The following is an 18427-nucleotide window of genomic DNA, read 5'->3' as shown; positions in this document are numbered from 1 at the left end:
TTTTTGATTTCTCTCTTGCAAAGTGTGGCATCTACTTGTCTTACAATTCACAGCCAAGGGCTTTCTTGCCAATTTCTGCGTGGTTATGGCTGCCCTTCTGTGGACCTCTGGCATTGTCTCCTGTCAAGCATGTTAATCTGAGATACTGAGCGAGCAGCTAATGCAACCTGCAGCTTTGGTTTATGTTAGAGATGCTGAAAATATAAATAGTCATGTTTGTTCACAGCTTTTCCTTTCAATACTTTATTTTTGTTCTCTGAATCATTATTTATCTGAATTGGCTGCATGGTATTTGGATGTTTAAGTGTAGGACTCAAGGAAGTTTTTTTCCTTAGAACACAGAAGAATGAAAATGGGCATACTGTCAAGTCAAGTCAAGGGTGGACGAAATATATTGTCCCCTTAGTACTTGTATGTTTCCCAGTAGAGCTGTGTAGTTCACTCTGTGCATGGGTTGTTACATCTTTTGCCTACTATTTTTGTGTTGATTGAAGTGTACACGTTTTCTGGTAGTGTCAGGTTGAATGCTTGTTTACTTCAAGTCAATACCTCTCAATATTGACTATGAGAGAGTAGCAATTATTGCTGATCACTAGAATAAATTTTAAGACAGTTGCACACACATTTTGAGAACTAAGTTTTTTGATGGAAAAAGTAACACATCCTGTCAAAGAGCATGAGAGAACATCCTTACAAATAATGCCAGGTTGTTATTTATAAATAGTGACTGGGTTTTTTTAGTTAAGGCGTTTTCTGGATAGCTGGCTTAAGTGTATGCACTGTTTTAAGTATGTGACTGCATTAGACTGATTCTGTGTTACTACTGGGATGGTATCTGAACCTCGGAACTTCAATATGGAAACAATAGAAATAGGTCAATACTAGCAGTATCCTGTAGGTTAAAAATAAAAGTAGGAAGAAGACTCACTCACAGAGGGCAGGTTAGTGGCATTATCATTCCTTTTGATCAACATTTCACTGGTCTTATCAGAATCTGTAGACAGAAGTCAGTTTTCCATCTTGCAACAGCAGAGATAAAAACAGAAGAAGGTAAAGCCAGTTTAATGAGAGCCCTCTAGCACCTTTTAGTAGCATTCTTGAATGTGTTGTATTATGCCACATGTCCTTACTTTCTCTCTGATGGAGTCAGGCCCTCTAGGGTCAGGGATTTCAAGAGACCTTTGACTTCCCTAACATACAAAGGAAAGTGGGGTAGTTTTAATAGCTAAGTCTCAAAATCGCACAGATAAAATCCAGACAGTAAGGTGTTTGTAATGTATCTTACAGATTCTTTCTTCTTGAGAAAAGGAGTTCAGAAAGAGTCACAAAAACTTAGGAGCATAAAAAATGATCCATAGTAATAGGGAGAGAATATTATGGGAATCTCTAACAAGTAAATAACCTTCTTAGTCTTAATGTATGCTTGGTTAGTACCTTGGGTTATAACACAGGATTTCTATCCTTAAGAACACCTTCTAGTAGAGAGAGTTACAGTTCAAAAGCAATCATGGTTTTTTACAGTTTTCCTAAGATGGAATTCCACTATGGCTGGTGAGAGTACAGTTGTGTGCATATCAAATATAATAATGTGCCATTGATATAGATTTTAGTCATCCATATGGGGAGACTAGAAAAGTATTGATGTGTCACATGGCTTGTCGGACATGCTCTGGCTGAAATTTTTCTTCTTTGTGTCCCTGTGATGGTGCTTTGTTTTGGTGTTGCAAAATGCTGTCTTTTGGCGGTATTAGTATCTGTTTTCAAGGAGACTTCATTCCAAACTATTCTCAAAATGGATGTGTATTCAGGTAGTGAAACAGCATGTAAAAATCCTAATTATTACAGCATTTTCTCTGTCATGTGAAAATATGCATTCTAGCTTTAGGGTATAGGAGATATAGGTATTTGCATGACACTTTGGTCTTTACAATTTGCACTTAGGCTGGAAGTAAAATGAATGGCATTTTTATAAAGATAGGTCTTTGCAGCTGTGAGGATGTTTGACACACAAAAATGTCCCATGTAAATGTCCACACCATGAAACATAAATGAGGGGTGTAGGGAGGGAAAGTTAAGAAGCAGAGAAGCTTTGACAGGAAATCTCTCTTTTTCTGACTTAATGAGAAAATTCCAACTACAATTTTTCTTATATTTAAATAGAGGAAACTTCTGAACAGGAGAAAAGCAGTATCAGAGAAAAACTGGTTTTGTGTCTTTTTTTTACATTTTATGTCTTCTGAGGTATAGAAGTCTATTGCAAAAACAACTGTTGTGTACATGGCCTGTACATGGTAAGTTGACTGTGTGTGCATTTGACTGAACATAATCAGAATGCTCCCAAAGTCCTGTGGTTTTACTCTTAGCTGCTTGTAGAGTATAAAGAGGGAAATTTGCTACCTCTCCCTAGTGTTTGGAGCCTCTGGGAACCTGAGGGGAAAGATAATCAATTCCAGGGCCCCTGCAAGGTTGGAAGATGTTCCTGGTACAAAAGGCAAAGTGCCTGTGGGAAGAATCAGAGGGAAATAATGGCATTTCCATGCTTGAAGCATGGGATTTTCCTGGAGATGGGAGTGACAGATCTTGTAATTGTTAGCTTTGTGGGCTGGAGACATTCCATCTATAATATGAGGCAGAACGTAGTTTCAAAAAGTAGTATTCTGGACCATTATCATAAGGCATTTAGGATCCCAAAATAAAATGTATGTGTTATATTTAGACCTATTTCTATTTTCTGTCCTTTTAAAGCATAGGATCTCCAGCCATACTGTCTCCATAGAGGATCTTGAGCTCAGGAATAGCTGTGTGGAAAGTGCTATTGTGGAGCATGTCAGTAAGATGGTAAAGGCCAGTTTGAGGCATGATGTCATCTGCTTTCAGTGCTCCTCTTTTTGTTCTCTTCTGAATACCTCCCCCCTTCTGTTAACTGTCAGGCTTTAAAATCCTTTCATCTCCTAGGATCCCAGCAAAAATTCTCATCAGAATGCAGAGCACTTTCAGCCAGATCAAAGATCTGCAGTTCGCTGTACTTTGTCCTGTCTCACTGAGATGTCACTATTTCACACATCAGGGTGTTTTTCTTATGATTGAAACATTAGCATAATGAAGAGGGGGTTGCTGATGAGGTGACTGCTGATTTTGTATGTAGGTTTTATGCCAACAAAGATTTTTCAATGTGTGTGAAAAGAATGGGTGAAGTTTTTCTTATGTTGAGACCCCTCAAGAGAATTTTTAATTGCATTAAACCCATGACCCACCATGTAGAAAAAAGTATACAGAATGTCTGGAGAATGTTTTTGTATGTGCATGTGCTCTACAAATTCTTGCACAATCTGCCTAGATTTTTTTTATTATCTTTCTGTTATTGGTAACTTTTTTTTTGAAAACACAGCTGTTTCTGCAGACTTCAGGATTTATTACTTGGGGTCCATACCTGATTATAATCACAAAATGAGACAATAGCAAATGATTAGAAGTTATTCTCCCACATCCGTAGATGTACTATCTTTAATAGAATCATAGAATTGTTTAGTTTGGATGGTAGTAAGTTGCAGTTTTGAGGCTTGATTTCAGCCTTGAAATAATTTTGGGGCTCTGATATCTCTCCACATGAAATTGTGCTTTTTCCTAATAATACCTGTGTGTTACTGCTCAAGGCAACATTACATGCAAAGTGAGTTTCACCTGCACTCTCTATTATTTGAATGTCTGTTCTGTGGGTGCAGAAGTTGCACTTTTACTTTCATACTAGTCAAGCAGCTTAGTGTCTGAAAATGTTGTTACTCTAAAGTATTGTTTATAATAAATTTTCACAGTGTACCAAGAAAAATGTATTCCTGAATGATATTTGTGTAACATTCATTCTTACTAGCATGGTACTTCATTTCTGTGTAGAAATCTACAGTACGTAATGAATACCATTACCTGTTCCAGCACAAACAGGAGATACAAACAGAGTCCTGCAACTTACTTAATTCTTCCTTTGAGGTGTTTTCAGTCTCTTAAGGCTGTAGGTGAAATAACTGATCCAATCTTGGTTTTCAATGTCTCCAGAAAAGTATATGGGTTAAAAAAAGGTATAAAAATAAATGAGTCAGAAATAGCTGCCTGCTATTCAAGTTATGCAGTAGTTATATTTTTAAATGATATTGAGAAGTGGTGGAAGCATCTGAAGAGAAAAATACAATTTGCTGGCACATTTTGTTGGCATGGTATGTTTTACCAGTTTGGACACCTGCCTAGGCTGAGTGCTTTAAAATAAGTTAATTTGCAAAAGATTTGGGCAGCTTTTCAGAAGGTAGGGAGGCACAAGGAAGGGAAACACCAGAGATATATACCTCATTAGAATATTTCATTCTTTTCATGTGAATGACAGAAATACCAGTGTTTACTGCTGTTCTGCTATGGTTGCCAGTGTGTGATGCTGCTTTATGTGAAGAAATATTGGTCACTATCCAAGCCAGTGCTGTCATATGTAGCTGTTCTGGCTGTAGGGACTCCACTGTGCTGAGGCTCCAGCATTCACTCATTTCTGCACAGAGGGGCACACGTTCTTACTCTCCCTCTCATCTTTCACTTTCTCTGTTGTCTTCATCTGCCCGTGGTTTGTCACAGTCTAAACTGTTGGAATCTTTGGAAAAAAACATTAGTAACTACATTTCAGAACCCAGAGCCAAATTTCAGCAAGCCTTATCCTGTAACAACATCAAATTTCAGTGTGCTCAGTGTAGCATGCTTTGAAGTGCAGGAGAACCGTCATTAAAGATAAAACATTGACGAGCATATTGAAGAGCATTCAGAAGGCTCTTTTCCTGTAATACATGCCCTTTCAGTCATCTGCTTTTCATAGTTCATTTGTCCTTTTGTATATAGTTTTCTTTAAACGTTGCAGAAACTGCTAAAGAATTTTCTGGGCACTGCATATAAAAGCACAAAAAGTTGGAAGGCTTTTCATCAGCACTAATTTTTTAGTTGTATGTTGCCAATGCTAGAAGGATAAGCATTTGGATTTTAAAAGCTTTATATTTAAAACAAGAGGAAAAGAACGATTCTTCTACAAACAGATTGCAGTATCAGTGTTGGGGGTAATCTCTCCTCCTCATCATCCGCAATATTTCTAGAGTCAATAGATAGATGAAGCCAAATTCAGAAATTGACAGAAATTGCTTTGTCCACACCTCCATGTGGATATGTTTTTCATTTAATATTGGAAGACAGGCTTTCATTACAATTCTAGGAAGAAAAGGGTGTAGCAGATTTCCGTATCTTTTACCTGGCATCTTTCTTGCCAACACCTCAGAGCTTTTTGCCTAGTAGCTTCTATGGGAAATAGTCTAAAGTACAATGTGATGAGATCTCAACTGTTGCATTCATATATTGAAGGAGAAAGGGCAGTTTTGTCTCAGAGTTTGACCCATGCTCCTCCTTAAAGGTCAGTTTTGCTATGTCCAGTGGCATTCCAGAAGTTGTTAAGTAAACCGCTGCATCAGCAAAAAGTCTGTCTCGAGGCAGATCTTGCATTATGTTTTAGAAATACTGAAAGTCCAGACAGAGATTGAATGCAGCCGGGAATGTAGAGAGTGAGCCATTCAGATGAACACAAATGGACAGGATGGACTAAAACCTTTTATAAGATTCAGAATTTAAAACAAGTACAAGCAAAGATTTGGACCTTTGCTAGCTTTAGTTAATGACTAATATGACTAATAATTATAAAGATATGCTAGAGAATTAACTCTATCTGGCTTCGCCTGCAAGGAATTCCTGGTTCTATACAGCCCCTGAGCAGCTACAGCAGTCAAAGCCAGTCTCCAGTCCCATGTGAACAGAAAAAAATAAAAAAGTTAATGGTTTTACAGAGGTCCTTGTCCTTTAGCTTTCCTAAACTGTATGAAACAGTACAGCAATCTTTTCTCTTTCAGTTATGTTGAAAGTGGCAGCTACCAGTATAAACCCATAAATTTTTTTTAGGCTTACTACCATTAGCAGAATTGTCATGGTCCCTTCCGTAGGAACTGTTAACTTTATGATTATTCTATCCATCAACCTAAATCACTCTTCTGTGTGGTGCAAGTATTTCCTTTTTGGATCAAAATAAATGTGGTGGAAAAAATAACTATGAACTACTTGTTACTGTCAGCTTAATATGGAGTAATCTTGACGTGCTGCAGACCTGTAGAGCTGTCTTATTGCTGATAGGTTGATTACAATTAGAATTATTTTGATTGTTGACTTGGTCTTAGTTTAAATCAGCAAGCAAGAAACCTTAATTCAGATAAAATATTTAATAATGCTTCATGTTTATAATTTAAACTACCTTTTAAAGAAAGGCTTATTGCTATTTTCTGGCAGCAGAAAACGAGTTCTTCAAACCAGTTTAATTTCTTTGGAAGGATAGTACTCAATTTAGAACCATTTTCTTACTGAGTAAAGAGACAGTCTTCTGTAGATACTTCCATGGTTTAGAGGTATTTATTTACAGCTCTGTTTTATACATTTGATTTTCTTTTTTTAAAGAAGAGGTAAATGTTTACCAGAATGCTATTTTTCCTGATGTGGACAGCTGCCTTTGAGAAAGAACATTAAATGAAAGTATTGCTTTTCTGCAAATGTTCAAATTTTAATGAGTATGTAAATATTAATTATATTAAATGCAACATGGAAAGCATTTAGAAAATGTTTTCTATTTAAAACGTACCAATTTAGGAAATCTTATTTTTATTTGGTGAAATAAGATCCTCAGTATGTCAGGATTTTTGTATTTGTAGGTGCTAGTTTTTATTCCTGTTTCAACTTAGATGTGATAAGCGTGCATTCCTGCTATTTTGAGTCACATACTAATTTTTGAGCTAAACTAAGCATAACATAGAAGAGTGGAGAGTATATTATGTCTGCAGCTGTAGAAGGGGCAATAGTTATTAAAAGTTCTGTTTTCAGTTGCTTAACTAGTAACCTTCTCAAGTTCATGTTATGCTGCTTGTAAAGCCTAGCTGTACAATATAGGTTTCTTGGGGAAACAAGTGCCTTTAATACAGATTTTTATTTTTGGGGTGTGCAAACTGTTTTTTTTTTTTTTTTTTTTTAAATAGGAATTCTGTTGATTTTCTGGTTAGCTTTAATTTACAGAATTGTAGTACTGAATAGCACTGGGTTATGGGGTAGCTGTTCAAATTAAAATATTAGGCCATTTTACCTTCATCTTTTCTTACATAGCCCATATGAAATAATAAAATAGGCTAAAAATGGGAGAGTGTTTATTGTATACTTCGGGAAATTCAGGATTTTGTGCTACTTGTGCAACCAGCATACTCAAGATGCTGAACAGTTTAAATGTCATAAATAGAGGGCCAAGTACAAAGTCAAAAGGCTTCCAGGCAGAAAATGTCTTAGGAATGTCAGTGATCAGGATTCTTCTACTGTAATCAGTAGTAAAAGAAAGAATAAAGGTAGTTTTTGAGCTAAGTTGAGATGTTATTTTATTGCCGTTAAAGGCGGTTTTCCAAGGGGTGAATCAGGGTGTTCCTGGCTTAAATGGACTCAGCAAGCAGCTGTGGATGAGCTTCTGATGAGAAAAATAGTTTTATTGAAAATTGATTTTTAAGAACAGGATGAGTATTTAAAGCCTATATTGTACTAATATTATTATGGAAAAAAAATAAGTTAGGAGCTGGAGAGTGAAGATATGCAGTAAATAGTGCCGGCTTTCAAATGTACTCAGTCTGGAAAATAGGAGTTGCATAGCTTGTCGCAGTTGTTGGGTTGAAAATACATCTTGGGTTAAACGTATATGTGTTAAGTTTACCCCCTTACCAGGATTTACTTTGTATTTTTTCTTATGATTGTTTTCTCTGACTTGTAACTAAAGGAAGTCTTAGAAGAAAGTGGGACTGGACATCACTAAGAATTTGAAATGTTTTTAAACACTCCAGGGCATATCACATGGTAGTTTAACATGGAAAAGGATGTCTGTCTGTCTGACAGTTTTCTATACATTTTTTTTCTTTACAATGTTTGAGGAAACATTTTTTCAGGAGACTAATGTGAGTGCTAGTAAGTCCTATACAAGTAGTTTCATGACATTTTTGGTTTTGTACCGTGGTGGCAGTTTTGTACCATGCTTTTGCAGGTTGTGTGGGAGCAGGCCTGGGACCAAAGCATCTCTAACATTCCACTGCCTGAGAATTCCTATTCTGCACCACACTTGTTAAGAAAACTGTCAGTATGTTTGAATGATGGCACATCATGTGCTAGTTTATAGGCTAGACTGATGGAGAGACGGACAAAGGCATTAAGATTTTTTTTTTCCTGTCACACCTCAGCCCACGTATGAAATACAAAGCTATGCAGTATTTCAGTGAGGACATCCCTTCATTTTACTATATGTAATGAGCAGTCCATATGATCTTCGTTTAAAATAATTTTTTCATAAAATCTTGGTTTATTTTACAGGCTTTTAAGATGACTATGATCTGGTCAAGCACATAAAAAAGGAGCTATACCATCTAACTGGACATGATAGTCAAGAAAAGTGTTCTGTGCTTTGTTGGTAACAGTGAAGATGTTCAGCTTAGTAATGTGATACAGCAGAGTGGATCCAGTATAATCTATTGTGCTCAGACTATCTGTGGTTTTGATGCACATTGCTGCATTGTATATAGTAACAGATAGCTGGTGTGATATGAGTTCCACAAGGTGAAACTCTTTGGAAATGGAAAGAACATTAAGAACATTTAAGATGACCATGTTAAGAGGTGGAGTAATCACCACAGTTATAGACCTGCTTTGTTCTCTTACACTCCATTTTAGATAAAACGGTTTTATAACCAATAATGAAAATTATTATGATGGGGAGGAGGTAGACTTACATTAGCATGCATCTTTCTTTAGCTTGCAAATGATTTGGCATGTTAATTTTCAAGTAGCTGCCTTTTTATTAAAAAAAAGATGTTTATGCTTTTGTAGGACTGAAAGTGTTGTGTCAGCATTTAGTTATCGAGACATGTAGAAAATTATGCGATTATATCCAACAGACTGTAGATTTTTTTTGCCCCAGTTAAAAAAATTTGAAAAGTCAATAATGTTACTCTATTCCAATGGCTCCGTTTTTTCTAAATATTTCCATCTTTAGAAATGTCCAGACAGATTAGAGTGCAGAACAAAAATTAAAATAAGATGGTACATTTATTCAGCTTGTATATCTGCTTATTTCTGCATATACATTTGATGCCTGTGAAAAAATGTTCTCCCTAAGGGCAGAAGCTTGATTGCAGACAGATCCACAAAACAGTGCTTTGCTGTAATTGAATAGAGGAGTATTGAATCAGTAGATAAGCAAAGGTCATCGTTATTACTCTTATTGTTTACAGAAAAGTTAAGGTGCAAATTTCTGACTATAAGATGCTCAGTGGCAAAATGAAAAAAAAATTACTCAAACAGTCATTCAGGATACTTACTTTTTTGTTGGTTGGTTGCTATGTTGGTTGCTTGGTTGGCTGTTTGCTTGGTTAGTTGGGATTTTCCTTTTGTTGTTTAAATACTGCTTTAATAGTGGGCATTTTGGAGCTGCATGCTCCAAATAACGTATCTATGTTGTCTGCTGGAATGAGTCCAGTTGCGTTTTCTGTGCTTCTCTCTACCAAGTGCTCTGCTGAGCTACCTGCAACTGTTCCTTCTGCCATAGTTCCTGTTACCTCTTTCTGAGATTTACTTAATAAATCTTTGGTTCCTAACTAGGTTTACTAATCACTGAGTAGTCCCTTCCTTACCTTTCTTTTGTGTTTTTTTGTGGAGGGCATTGTGGGATGGAAGAACAGTATGGGTTTGCAAAAAGCTTAGATAGAAGTCTGAGCCTTTCTTGTTGGCTGATTTTATCCTCTTACCTGTTTTCTTAAATCCTTATGTGTCCCTGTCCCTGAAGGAGAATGTCCCCAGGCTTTTCAGCTGCCTCTCTGTCTCCCCATTGCTACATCAGTTTAAAAGCTGGAGGAACTCAATTAAATGTGGAGTTGGTTGTTTCAGAAATAGCACTGTGGCTGTTTTCATCAGTTGGTTTCTATCTTCACCACTGGTGCATCTCTATGGAGTGCTGGACTGCACATGTTTGGAAGGTGCTGAGGTTGTCCATGTCTCCCAGCTTTCATTTAATTAATGGTTGTATGCATGTGTGGTGTGCCAGGTCCTCAGCTGACTGGGGCAGGTCCCTGGTAGCTTGGAGGAGCTGTGTGTTTTCTCTGTGGACCAGGTGGGGATTACACCCAGGATTTAGTTTAGGGAGCATTTAAGCGGCGACAAAGAATGCTTTCTTGGATTTATTGTTAAAATTTGAATGGGATATACAAGACAGCAGCTGATGGAAATGCCTGTTCGCTCAGCTGTGAATGTAGACCCAATAATAATTCCTTTCTCATGCTGAAAAGTGAGCAGGGATTTTGGTTATCCCCCCTCCCCCCCCCTCCCCCACCCCACTCCTTCAGTCTAGAACTTGTCAGGCTGAAAGCACACAAATTTTGGCATCTGGATTTGCAAACTGATTTTCACCTTTATGAGTAATATCTGTTGTTTAAGAATTGGTATGGATATAAAGCTGCCTTTAATCTCCAGAGTAAACTTTATGATGATCCTCTTTATGTTGACATTTATTCTGCTCTCTCCTCTGTAACTACTGCTTTCATTTAAAAGAGGGGGAAAATACTCCTTTCTTCCAAGTTCCACTAGGGAGTGTGCAGAGCTGGACTAAATCAAGCTACAAGCTAAATAGACGGCCTCTGGCAGCAGACAGCTGGGTGTAAAATGGACACCCACTCCCTCCCCCTTGTCTGCACATTTTGTGCCAAAGTCCACAAACGAGACTGGCTGCTTGTGTGTCTGACTGGCGGTGAATGAGGTGAAGCAGCTACTGTGAGAGCGTGACAGCAGAACATGTGCAGCAGGAGTGTTACAGTCCACTTTACCAGCAAAAAGATGTTTTTGTCTTCATTTAAATTACTGTCCTGCAGTGATTACTTCTTTTTGCAGTTTTCCTTAACTGCTGTGTGAATGTCAGTTTGGACCCTGTATACAAGGTCTGAGTAGGGCACTCCAAAAAGGCAAAGTAGCAAGTCATCCTGGCTTTGCATTGTGGGCCAGTCATTAGCAGAACCAAAAGCATTAGTGAGTTATCATAGAATATGCTGAGTTGGAAGGGACCAGTCAGGCTCATTGAGCCCAGCTCCTGGCTCTGCACAGGACACCTCAAGAATCACACCGTGTGCTTGACAGCATTGTCCAAATGCTTACTGGACTCTGGCAGGCTTGGTGCTGTCACCACTGTATTTATAACTAGCAATCTTGGATGTGTTCCTGTCTCAAAAGGGGAGAAACTACAAAATACCTTTTTGCATTATGAAATTCTCTCTGCCTGTTTTGGGTGGCGTGACCTCATTTTACTCTGCGGCTTGCAGCTATCTACGCAAGGGAGCATTTGTCCTACAGTACATGCAGTACTTAAAGAGAGGTACCTGCTGTCTCTCTTTAAATAACAGATCTGATAGCGTAGTCTTTTTCTGAAAATAATAAAACAATCATGTAGCTGGTAAGAGCCCACAAATTTCAAACTGCCTTACAAAATGCTTTGGTCCAGTTTGCCATGTTTATCCTTGTTGTACTTGCTGTTCCTTGGGATTGACATATGCAATGAGGCAAAGGACATTTTGATCTCATGAGTCTCAGAAGTTAGATATACTAAGAGGTATGCTAACTAGATGGCTCAGAAGTGCTGTGATTGGGTACTGTGGTTAGAGAACAGTTTAAAATGTGTAAAGGAGTTGAGCATTTCTTGTTACTCTTTGCTAAAAGTATTTTTATTAGGAAAATGCAAGGTTGGAAGAAAAAAGAAATACCAGTAAGTATTGCTCATTGAGACATGACATGAAAAGTAAACAGAATAATGATGAACTGTGTGGTAGCCCTGGCCTATTCACCAATGATTGACCTTTTGGAAATGGTTGCCTTATTGACAGTGGCTGTGACTGAAACTGCAGGTATCAGGGGTTTTGTTCTCTTTTTAGGTGTTTACATTTAGTACTAAAGCCTTCTTTTCTGCCTCCCCTTCACTCATGGGGTGCAGAAGGAGAGCAAATACACAAGGACATCAGACTGTAGCAGTGAAAAATGTAAATGTATTAGTGCAAAATAAGGCTTGAATTATGTGCCTGTGACAGCAAATCTGAAAAGGTAAAACCTGTACTGTGCAAATCTAGTTTGTGAAGTGCTTGGCAGCAAGTGCAAGGTTTGGCTCTTCCCCTGCTTAAGTTGGTTACTGAGATCCATTCAGTATTTGTATTCCTGAAGCACCCAGAGGTGCTGTATTCCCAGCACCTCTTTTTTGCTCTGATTGTGGTGTGAAACAAACTGCAGATAAACAGTTTGGCTTGTACACCTCTGTATTGCAGCCTTTTACATACTCAAGACAGAAATACATCACTTATGATCTGTGTGAGTTCAACTGTGATCAAACTGGAAAGTGTCAAGGGTTATGTCAGTCAGTGGAATGCTGCAGTCGTTTGAAGCTAATGTGTGATCTATTTCTGGGAGCTATTTTGTGAACCATAAAGAATTTGAGTAAAATAAATGGAAAATGCAACATAGTTACAATGTAGACTGCAGGTCTCAGTGATTAGGTCTCTAACAAAATTATGTTAATTTTGCCCCAGGTTGAATCTACACTGAATATTAGGCATTGTTAAAAAGTTACTGTTTGCAAATACAATAATAGCAATGTCTGTTAAAGGCTGAGATTTTTTTCCTGCTATAAAATCAAGAAGTCTATTTGCTTTTCTTGACAGCAGTTCTTACGCATATGCATGAAGTATGCCTATTTAATATGGCGTGAAAGGGGTATTCTCTCATAGTTTGGGCTTAGTGCTAAAAGGCAGAAACACCTTGATGTGTGGTGCATTTCTCTCTGACACTGAGCTGTCACAGAACTTGAAGTCACTATTTTGTTTGCATGGAAAGCCCTTGGTGCTACATCTCTGTCCAGCTTGGTTAATGGTTGCTGGAAGGCAAGCTTCACTGTGACATCCCTGCAGTAGTTGGTAGCTAAGAGATGGAGGTTTTCTAAAACATCTGTAATAATTTATTTTTTAAAAATTAAGTCTAATGAGCTTTAAAGCAATTTAGCCATCAAATGACATAAAGTTAACTATGGTTGAAGAAAGTCCATGACACAAGTACTATTTGGTACACAAAAGATTTTAAACTTACTTTTGAATGCAGCTAGTGGGAGCTACCTTTCTGCTGGAAATAGACTTTCTGGGAGCCTTTAGTGGTCTGTCACTTGGCGAAGTGAACCACATGCAAAGGTGGTTAACAGTAACTAGAAATTGCAAGCAGGCTTTTGCAAACATTTTTTTTTCGTTTTGAGAAGTAAGTTTGTAACTTGTACACTAGCTTTCAGACAGGTTTAATTTGTTGAAGTAATGACAGGCATAGCTGAATTAGTAAAATGGTAACAATCAAATCAGCTTTAATTATATGTACCTTTTTTACAGCCTTGTGTTAATCAGTATTCAGAGATCCAAGTAAAAGAATCAGCAGAACTGACCCTTTGTTGAGCTTTGAAATAGCAAGTTTTATCCTTATGCACTTTGAAACTGCTGAGATTAAAAAAAATTCCCTGAAGCAAGAAATGTAGTATCTTGTATGGTTCTTAATTTGTCTGGTTTTGCATGCCAGAATACCGGAAAAAGATATAATTAATGGAAGAGTCAGTTTTAAATTAGACTTGATTGTGGTTACATGGGAAAAGGAAAGGCACTTGAGAGAATCTTATCAGAATCACTATAGCAACAGCTCACTTCATCATTCCCTGTGTGCTTTCTCAGCCTGTGATACTTTCTCTACAGTATTGGTGACATTTATATTCAAAACCAGTCATTTCAGTTGTAAGTCCAGAAGCATTTGTCACAGAGAGCTGTCCCCCTTACAGTCGGTAGTTTGGGGAGATTTTGTGTTTTTCTTATTGTTGTTATTATGACACAAGCTTTTCTTCTTAATTGTCACTCTTTGAGTGAATTTCACCTTTGTGGTGAAAGTAGTATAGATTCTTCATGTATGTGACAAGAAAACTGGATTTTTCCTGATTGTCTTTGTTTAAAAGGAGTAGAAGAGATGAAGGGTGGTGGGTAACTGTTTTCCTGGGAAAAGGAGAAAAATACAAGTGCTGTATTCAAAAATCTGTTTATTTGGTTTCCTTCATTGCAGTTCACCTCGTCATTTCATTAAGTCAAAAAGGGGGGTTGCTTTATTCATAGTTTGCATTTGAAATAAAACTGAATGTGATAATGAGATGTTATAATGTTCTTTCATGAGACTAAAGCAGGCATCACCACCTTTTCTTGGTAGCAGTGTTCTTTTACCTACCCAGTGAGGCTCCCCAAAGGTCCATTTTTAGTGAGCTAGCTGATGACCTTCCCTTTAACCTCGTACAAGGAATTGTGTTGATACTGGATTTTTAAATGTTAAGGTCTTTAGCTTCTAGCTAGAAAAGGCCTGTGACTAATGTCATCCTATTTCAGGTTAGGCATACAGAGCATGTTCAGCCAAACTGACACAGATTAGTTCACATTCTTCACTAGTTCACTTCTTAGTAGTGAACTTCCATTGGAGTTCTGTCAGGGAATGCATAATTCTGAAGTACTATGAATCTACATGAAAAGGCTCCTCTAAGTTTTTTAGGAAACACATTTAGCAGCCTTGAAGAGTTTTCCCAGGGACAAAGAGTGTACTGAGTGTGTATGTTGTTTGAGCCTTGGCGTTGCTTTTTCAGTCTGAATTAATTAGAATAAAGATTTGAGGCATTTAAGGTAAACGTGTGGGATATTCATGAAGTTGTCTGAAGGATTGCTGCTTTGTGCTTTGCGAATAATTCTAGGGAGGTTCAGTGCTGCTTGGTGTAACCTGTGGGCAGAAGGTTGGAAGAGCAGCTTCACTGCAGTCCTGTTAGGTTGACTGCCTCTGGGTGGAAGGATTGATAAATAATTCAGATATTTTTAAGAAATACCACTATCTGTTTAAAATATTGCGATACCAGGAATGCCAATAAATTGCTTCAAACTTGCCATAGGCTCCTTATCTGTTGTATTGCTATTTCTTTTGTGATAGCTCTTAGGTCTATTTATGTCTAAGCAAAGCATTTCTTTCATGCTGTGGTAAACTGATTGTCCATTCATCCATTATTTTGAAATTTATAAAATTTATCTAGGATTTTGCAATTCTTTGAGCATACTGTTTTTTAAACTTTTAATGTAATAAGGCTTGTTCCTTATGCTTTACTCCTGAGGGTCCCTTAAATTCATCAAAAGGAGGAAGAGCATTTAGTGATACAAGGCTGCTGACAACAGTGGGCAGGAAAAAAAAGAAAAACTGTCAAAATAGGTAGATCAATAAAGAATAGACTGCACCCTAACTGATAGTTACTGTTAGAAAGAGACTTTGTGAAGCTGAGCTTTTTGTGCTTGAATGTAGTTTTGAGCACTGCAATAGCTGCCCTGAAACTACTGAATAGTAAATTTTCTCCCTTCAGTTGTTGGTAGAGGAAAGTTACCCGGATGATATCCTGAGGCTTCCTAAATAACGGTGTAGTAGGTACTTCTAGACAAAATATCTCCTTTTCCAAATCTAGTCTTATTACTAAGCTTAAGGATTAAGAAAAAGGTGAACTTGTAACATTGAAGTAAACAGAAGTAAAAACTTAATGTGGTATAACATGAAGCAAGATGTGATACTTAAAATATCCTTAAAGTCTCCTGCTCAGTCTTGATGTTTGACTGTGGTCCTATACTGTAGTTTCTCCATATCTGATCATTTAAGTCTGTTTTGGGGCCATCATCAAACATGCGTTAGTGGTGTTAGAGCTCTGTGCAAATCTTGAACAAAAAATGTTGTCCATGAAATACGAATTCATGTGGAGGTGGAAAGAGCTTAATTTAGAAGAATTATTTTAGCATCAAAGCAATCAAGTTAAATTAGTTCAAAATAAAAGACAGGAAAGTCAATAAAAATTAAAATAGAATAGGGGCTGAACGTAGGATTTTTTCAGGGAGTCTGCAAACCAGTTTTCTGCTTGTGTAAGATTCTGCCTCAGCCTTAGACTATGCTCTGTTATAGTTGTCATGTCTATTTTTTTAACCTGTCCTATTACTGCTTTTGATAATTGATATCTTATAGTACGTATACTATTTGGGCTTTTTTCCAAAACAAAAGCAATGGGTTCCCTCTGATTTTGAGTGTAGGCAGTTAATGTGTGTGGCATTTTCTATAGGACTGGTAGGTTTACACATGAAATTTTTACAAGATTTATACAAAAAAGGTGAAGGCTAAAATGGCAGTCAAAGAAGAGATGGAAAAATAGAGTTCTGTTCATTTTTTAAAGGAAATTTCTGTCAATAATGATTGCTTTTCCAGGATTGTTTTCTTTGACACTGATTTATGAGTAATGCCTCTTGGTCCATTTAAAGTGTAGATGATTTTCCCCAAGGCTTGTGGCTTGAAATGACAAACAAAGGGAGAGTTTTAGGTGACAGCCTTCCAGTTTCCAAGCTAAGCCTGCCTGGAATCCATTTGATCATTATGCACTGTAGCTGAAAAAATGTGCCTGGGAAGAAAAAAACATGGCATTGTTAATATGCTTCCCAGCCCTGTATTACTTGTGTAAAATCTGGAGTTGCTTCGGATTTGTTCCACTGAGATAGTTTCTTCTTGGTTTGCAGAGATATTTCCTATCATATTTATTCATTTTAAGACTCTTCACGTTTTGTGTTGGGACTTTGTAGAATTTTAAGTGGATGAGAAGTAATCTGGGACTCTCCCTTCTGTTGAAAATATATGAACACGCAGACCCATGTTTCTCTCTAGTTTTAAAGGAAGAGAGATAGGAAGTGCAGGGATGTGTGGATCATTACAAGATGCTTTCTCTTTAGGCCAGGTAAAGGTAGAGAAAGGAAGAGTTTCTTCCTTCTGAGAATGGGGGAGAATGAGGAAGAGGAAAAAGTGTGTCTTGCACAAGGATAGCTTCTGGGAGTATCAGGAATTGGACTGGCCCTTAGGAACGCCACGGAGTCCAAAATGGAACTTGTGATCAACAAACAATGGGAACCGATATGCTGAGCTTGTTTCCTCTATATACTACCAGGAAGAGCAGAGCAGAGCTCTTCCTCATGGTCACTTCTACAGCACTTTCTCCTCTGTAATGCAGCAAATTTCCCTTCACCATCTTCCTCATTTGTGACTGTCCCCAAAGCAATGAAGTGCCCTCTATCAACCTAGGAAAAAGAATGCAGACCAGCAAGGGGTGGTTCTGTTTGCTCTCAGGTTTGCTGCATTACTTCCCTTGAGAAGACAGGATGTGTGAAAGCAGCTAGAGTGCATCACCACTTGATGGCACAAACAAAGTTGCAAGACTGAAATAAATTAGTTGGGCCGGAATTCAGCTTTTCTGCAGTGTGTGAGTGTACCAATATGAGTAAGTCATGCTTGCTGTAGTAGTACAGCACCCCATGAAGCACTCTCAGCGTCTGTTAAACTTTTTTATTGTTTAGTTTCTTTCACACAGCATGAGTACCCCAGCACTGTTGAAAATAATGAGCAGCGGGGCTTTATGCAGTAACTTAGTAAACTGACAATGTAGCCCAATGTGCTGGCCTATTTGTGAGCAAGAGAATGTACTTGCTTGGCTAAAAATGTTCTGGTTGCCTTGTACTGAGGCTGTACACTCCTTCTGTGTCTTCCAAGTTATAATCATTGTGCAAGTACAAAGCAACTGTTTGTGAAAATCAAGTTTCTGGACTGCATAATTTGAAAAACTTTCAAAAATAAAAATAATTCTCTAGAGTATTGCGTAGTGTGCTGTTAGATTCACAATGACCTTGATATTTCAGGCTCTTCCTGTATTATAAATATTTCTGGTTTTATTCCCCATGGAGGCAGATGTTCTCAGTTCAATGACTGGAAGGATGACCATATTGATTTTTTAGCCATTAACATTAAAGTGTACCAACAGAGAGCTTCTCTAAGAGTTCCTTCTTGTCTTTTCTAAACACATTGTAAGAATCTTGGGCTTCTCTGGTTTTTATTAGTTCTCAGAAAAATGAATTTCAGCACCAGGCATCTGCAAGATAACCTTCTGGTCTCTCCATTAAACACACAGCAGTTGCTAGAGACTTCCTTTATTTAATTCATTCTGAATCCTGTTTTTTTTCTGTAGTTTTAACTTCCTTCTGTCTTTTCATCTGTCCCTGAACATATTGCCTTGCTTAATTATATCCTGTTTGGTGGACAAAGAGAAGGAGGAGGATGTTAATGCTTGTCAAAATGATGAGCAACCTCCTCTTTTTCCTGATCCCATTTCAAGTACAAGTGCCTGCCACAACATTTGGTTGATTTGTCTAGGATA

General features: G+C 37.7%; 1 protein-coding gene across 2 annotated transcripts in view; it reads left to right on the top strand.

The window, feature by feature from the left end:
* Positions 1 to 18427, top strand: part of MRPS27 (mitochondrial ribosomal protein S27) — a 70327-nt gene that overhangs the window by 37212 nt on the left and 14688 nt on the right. The gene's annotated exons all lie outside the window — the stretch shown is intronic.

This window comes from Ammospiza caudacuta, chromosome Z (genome assembly GCF_027887145.1).
Source record: "Ammospiza caudacuta isolate bAmmCau1 chromosome Z, bAmmCau1.pri, whole genome shotgun sequence".
Taxonomy (NCBI): domain Eukaryota; kingdom Metazoa; phylum Chordata; class Aves; order Passeriformes; family Passerellidae; genus Ammospiza; species Ammospiza caudacuta.
This window is presented reverse-complemented; position numbering and strand designations above follow the sequence as displayed.